The sequence below is a fragment of the Balaenoptera borealis genome (assembly GCF_965194805.1).
Source record: "Balaenoptera borealis genome assembly, chromosome: 2".
NCBI classification, from domain to species: Eukaryota; Metazoa; Chordata; class Mammalia; order Artiodactyla; family Balaenopteridae; genus Balaenoptera; species Balaenoptera borealis.
Window position 1 is genome coordinate 15,427,759 of NC_138867.1, and position 6,589 is coordinate 15,434,347.

Sequence of the window (6,589 nt, forward strand, 5' to 3'; positions counted from 1 at the left end):
TACATTGAGATATCATCTCACACCTGTCAGAATGGCCATCATCAAAAAATCTAGAAACAATAAATGCTGGAGAGGGTGTGGAGGAAAGGGAACACTCTTGCACTGTTGGTGGGAATGTAAATTGATACAGCCACTATGGAGAACAGTATGGAGGTTCCTTAAAAAACTAAAAATAGAACTACCATACGACCCAGCAATCCCACTACCGGGCATATACCCTGAGAAAACCAGAGTTCAAAAAGAGTCATGTACCAAAATGTTCATTGCAGCTCTATTTACAATAGCCAGGACATGGAAGCAACCTAAGTGTCCATCGACAGATGAATGGATAAAGAAGTTGTGGCACATACATACAATGGTATATTACTCAGCCATAAAAAGAAACGAAATTGAGTTATTTGTAGTGAGGTGGATGGACCTAGAGGCTGTCATACAGAGTGAAGTCAGAAAGAGAAAAACAAATGCCGTATGCTAACACATATATATGGAATCTAAAAAAAAAAAAAAAGGATCTGAAGAACCTAGGGGCAGCACAGGAATAAAGACGCAGACATAGAGAATGGACTTGAGGATATGGGGATGGGGAAGGGTAAGCTGGGACAAAGTGAGAGAGTGGCATGCACATGTATACACTACCAAATATAAAATAGATAGCTAGTGGGAAGCAGCCACATAGCACAGGGAGATCAGCTCGGTGCTTTGTGACCACCTAGAGGGGTGGGATAGGGAGGGTGGGAGGGAGACGTAAGAGGGAGGAGATATGGGGACATATGTATATGTATAGCTGATTCACTTTGTTATAAAGCACAAACTAACTCACCATTGTAAAGCAATTATACTCCAATAAAGATGTTAAAAAAAAGACAAAGAAAAAGAAAATAAAAATAGAAATACTTGGCCCTAACAGACCCATCCGTTACAAGTTAGATATTGGAGGTTGAAAATGTAGCTTCTCTTTGTAGATTCTGGGGCATTTGAAGATTTATTTCTAAGAAAAAGGATGTGCCTTCCACATAATTCAAGCTGTAATCAAGTCTCTCCTTTCTGGTAACTCCCGGTTCAGATGTTTCTCATTTTGTGCAGTACCGCTCCCTTGAAGATGCTACTAAACCAGATCATCTTTTAAATGTACTGAAAGCGCTGGCTGTAATAAATCACGAAAGGCGATCTCTTCTCAAACTCAATCACTACCTCTAATGCAGCTGACTTTTAAATTTGAATTCCCTGAGGCTTGACTTAAAGCTTGGCTCGGGGCCAGGCTGCCATTAGGAGATTTGTGTGGTGACTCCAATACACTCTGTGTAATTGTCCCCAGGCTTCTGAATGGTCCCAACAATAGGGCAAGACGCATTTTTATATAGCTTTGTAGAAAAAAAAAAAAAACATACTATGGAAATTTCGTTACAATATCCACTTTACATTAGCTTTTATTGCTCATGTGCATATAAGTAATCATATAGATGTAATTAAATTGGATAGGAAAATTTCTCCCATTTTTGTATTTTTGTCATTATAGAGAGAACTCAAATAAGGGATGGTTTTGTCATGTGGCCACACAAATCATGACATTTTGAGTATCTATACGTATATGCTTGAAGATCACGATCTTGACCTCTTTTCCTTGACAAATGGAGCAATTTATCAATGATGTGTTCTAAGAGCTGGTAGAAGGGACATATTACAGGGTCTCTGTGCTTTGATTGCTGTTTTTTTAGTTGTGTGTCTCCTGGAAGAATGCAGACCTGCTCCAGAGTTCAGCTTGCTGCGGTTGCTGAGTTGCCAGTATTACTGTTAGTACTTGGGGACCGTTGTTTCCTGTTTACCTGGCATTTGGGAAAAAAGATTTCCCAGTGAGAGTTACACTTTGAAATCAGCTGATGTAGCATTAGAATAATCCTATACAAAAGATTCTTAAAAGAGACAACATGGCTCTTAGGACCCTCTAACCCAGTGAAAACATTCTTTCCTTAGCTGTGTTACATCATCTTTCTGCAGGGAGGCTCAGTGCACTTGAAAGCCTGGATAAAAGGGGAATCACAAGGCAGACAGGGTATTACCCATCTAAGCACTATCTAGGGAAAGTGAGTTTTAGTCAAGAAACGTCAAGTGCTAAGGTTGTCACTGCCCCTATTCTAGAGGTCACAGCCCAACGACGTTAAATTTCTTATTCATCTTACTTCTTGTGTTCTAATTCCACCTTCACCAGTCCATTTACTAAAGACAGTTCTTCCTTTCTCTTATAGGTTTGCGTGGCATTTCTGAGTTGACTGAGTCAATGAACATTGACGTATGTCAATGGATATTTGTTCCTCTTACATATTTGGTTACTTGTGAATATACACCTGAAAGACAACAGATCTAATGTCCAGCATACACCAAATATGTGTTCTTATTTGTTCAGTCAGCAAGGACCCATTGTGCACCCACTACAGCTAATGCCAGTGTGCAGGTCCTCTTGGGAGAGAGCCAGGGTCAGCACCAGTTCCCACTTGGAAATATCTTCAGGCCCTTTCCCTGGCTCCCTCCTGCACTTGGGTCTTTCTCAGTGTTTGATGTGGTCCTGTTGCTGCCAGATGCTCATTCAACCTCTGAAAAGCTTTGATAATTTTCATGAGCTTTCTGGGTGGCAAAATGAGGGAGAGCTCTGCTCTGAAGATGAAGCTTGTGAAAACCCGGAAGTTCAAATGGCCCTCTAGTGTCACTCCCAGGGCTGTATCTTCTTTGGTGGGTGGCTCTGGGAGTTTGGGAAAGACTCCTTAGCACACAGCAATATTTTGACCAACAGTTGGTTGTAAAATCTTGGGGCCATTTTGGAGTTAAAAGGAACTGGATAGATGATCTGGAATAGCATTTACAGTTTTGGAAGGAAACTGAGATTCAGTGGTTAAGTCACTTGGCCCCAAATATTTTGATTTGCTTTCTGTGACTTGGGGCAAGTTTCCAGCAGTTTCTAGGAGGTTCTGTCTTTTTTTTTTTTTTTTTTAGGAGGTTCTGTCTTGATCATGGGTTCTTCTAACACTGATGGTGATACTCCTCAAATTATTAAGATTCAGTTCAAGCAAACTCAACTTTACTCAAATTACACTAGAAAGTATTACATAATAATAATTTTGAAGAAATATTGAAAAAATACATATAACAGAAACTATTGTGTTGTAGGGTGCACCAAAGCGGTCTAGTTCTGATGAACACCGTGCATCAATGGGGCAGCTAGCTCAAGAAAAAGGCATGTGACTCTGTCTCTGTTGTTTCCCTGCATTTTGTTGTATCAATTTGCTATTCACTGTTATTTGTGTTACTCAGATTTATTGTAGTCCAGTCATGACCGAGAGCCTCTAAGAGGCAGCTGTGGCAGGCTGGCTTCTCAGCGGGCACATGATCATCACTGCCTCGTGGTCCATGGCCTTGTGTTACTCTCTTCCCTCCAGCATGTCTGAACCTAGTGACTTGCTTCCAACGGACAAACTATGGCAAAGGTCTGGGGATGCCTCCTCCAGGATTAGGTTACAAAGGGTTAATTTACAAAGGGTTGTGACTTCCATGTTGCTAGTAGACTCTCTTCATTGTCTTCTTGGATTGAACATGGTGATTGAAGCAGGCTGCCATGATGGACAGGCCAACGTGACAAGGATTGGAGGGTGCCTACAGCCAACAGCAGTGAGAAAGTGGGATCCTAAGTTCAACTGCCTGTGGGGAACCAAGTCCTGGAACCTATCCCACGAGCTTGGAAGCAGGTTTTTTCCCCATTTGAGCCATAGCCCAGAGCACACCTTAACTGCAGCCCATTAGAAATCCTGAGGTGAGTGGATGTAATAAAGCCATGCCCGGATCCCAGCCCACAGAAGCTGTGAGATAATAAATGTGTGTTGTTTTAAGTTGGTACATTATGGGAGTAATTTGTTATGCAGCAGTAGATAACTAATGCGATAGCCAAGGGGTAAGACAAGTTCATAAACATAAATTAATTTTAAATGCATAGCTGACCACACTAATTTTTGCATTACACATGACCTTACCTTGGCCATTTCAACAGGAAGAGTGTTTTGAATGAAAATGCATTCAGACTTAAACACGCAAAACTCCTCTGCTCCTTTTAAAGGACAATGAAACATCATCTGTGACTTAATATAAAATTTAAATTGCATCAGACTTTCCAGATTAAAGCAATTGTGAAATGTGGAGAGAAGAGGATATAACATGTGCCAGCATCATATTAATAATTACACAAATCATAACAGCAACTATTTATTGAGTGCCTGACATATGCTAGGTCACGTGTTAAGTAATTCTGAACCTCATTTCATGGAATCCTCTCACAGCTTTGAGATGGAATTAGATTATCCTGATTTTTCTGCTGAGGGAAAGGATGTTTTGACAAGTCTCCCAACAGATAGTATGCAGCAACGATGACATTGGGACCTGTTGTGCCTTGTTGGAAAGCTTGTGTCCACAATTTTCAAGCTTGAAAAGTTGTGTAAAGTGACACCCATCTCTCTCCTATGCTTTGTTCAACCAATGGGAGCAGTCACTAAAAATGTTACCTTTGTTTAGTAGAAAACAAAACCAAAATACCCCCAAACTTCCTGACTCTAAAAGTCATTAAATTTCCAAGGGCATGCTTGCAATTAATCATATTCTGTTCTGTGATTTTTTTTTTAATGCTTGTTCTGTCATATTAGTTTTATTATTGTTTGACCTTTTTATCCCACAAATTTTTGTTGTATTCACAAAAAAGCTCCTTGAGGACAGGAATACTCTTTTATACTTCAGTGTCCTCAGCCATGTCTGGTACCGTACTGTACAGATGATAAGCATGCAATAAATCTTTTTTGATGAATTTGATTACCTCTGAAGTGAATACAGTGATAAGCTGAGAGATCATGTCTTTCTAGAAAGTCCTGTCAGCTTTGCATAAGGGGCCAGGGTTGTTGAGCAAGAGCTATGGTTTGGGCTGGGCTGAGAATCAGAAGATGTTACAACAAGATCAGCCCTAGGAATATTCCCAGGTACAGCCTTGCTCCTGGGCCACTCCTGAGAGTGTCTGCAGGTTAGTTAGGTAATTAATTCCAGGACTGAGGGGCTTCCCAGGATTTTCAGTGCTAAAACTAGCAAAGTCCTAGACAAACTGGGATGAGCTGGTCATCTCAGCAGGAATGTTGTTATGGACTGAATGTTTCTGTGCCCCTCAAATCCATATTTTGAATCCCTAACCCCCCGTGTGACTGTATTTGGATTAAGGAAGTAATTAAGGTTAAATGAGGTCATAAAGGTGGGGCTTTGATCCAATAAAATTAGTGCCCTTGTAAGACACCAGAGAGCCTCTTTCCCTGCCATGTGAGGACACAGTAAGAAGGCAGCCTTCTGAAAATCAGGAAGATGACTCTCACCAGAACGTGACCAGGCTGGCACCCTGATCTTGGACTTCCAACCTCCAGACCTATGAGAAACAAATGTCTGATGTTGAAGCCACCCACCTATGCTATTTTATTATGGCCAAACCCAGGATAACCAATACAAATATGCATTTGGTTGGGGAGTGGTGCTGTTTTTGCTACATTTCTGTGGTTTGTTTTTTTCTATGTATTTAAACTCAACCAACCAGCTAACTAACCAACCAGCTAGCTAACCAACTAACCAACAAACTTCTGGGCATCTTAATAGTGTACAGGAATACACGTTTCGTAAATGGTATATGTTTCCTATCAGAGATGTTAGCTAGATTTAAACAGTCAGTTTTAGGGTGGAAGATTTAATGGCATTTTGAAGGTCATTATCACCAATATTTATCTGCAACGCGCAGACAGAGCCCCTGGGTCTTTTCCATGTTACAGATCTCCTTTGAAGTCCTGGAGAGTTTTGCCCACTGAGCAGCTATATACGGTGCAGGGAGGAATAAAACCAGGGAATTAGCGTGAACTACAGGTCCAAGAGAGCTGTATCAAAAGCTCACACACCAGGCTATTTAACTTGTTGGCCTGCTCAGTAGAAAGATACCTGCTGGGCAGGGTGGGTTTGAAGAATCAGATGGAGAGAAATATAAATGAGTATAATTCACACTGTTATTTCTTGGCTGCACTCATACATGGCTGAAACGTTTTTTTCTACCCCAGAGCTGGCGTACACCTCTTGCTACTTTCTCTAAGCTAGAAAATACACTGGCAGCTGAAAGGTGGTGGAGAAAATTGCACAATTGAGCTATTTTTTTTACTTCAAGTTATTTTAAACTTTTGGTTGGCATTACCTGGTAGTTCTACTGTGTTTCTTTAGTAGATGTTACCCATTTGCTGAGGTTGTCCTTTCACACCTTCCTCTTGCACTCAGGCCACCACATCTTCTCCTTCATCAGATGACTTTGCATCATTCTTCATGGAGATTTGAAAAAAAATGCTATCGGACCTAATCCTGCAACTTGTTACCATCAATTATAATAATCTACCCCCACCTGTACCTATATCTTCCTCTCCTACTCAGTTATGATGGAGGAAATGTTCCTCTTCCTGCAAGACAAATCATCTCATGTGAGCTCAGTATGCTTCTTTGTTCTACGTAGGTAGCTTCCGAATTGGCCCCCAGTGAGACCCATCATGTG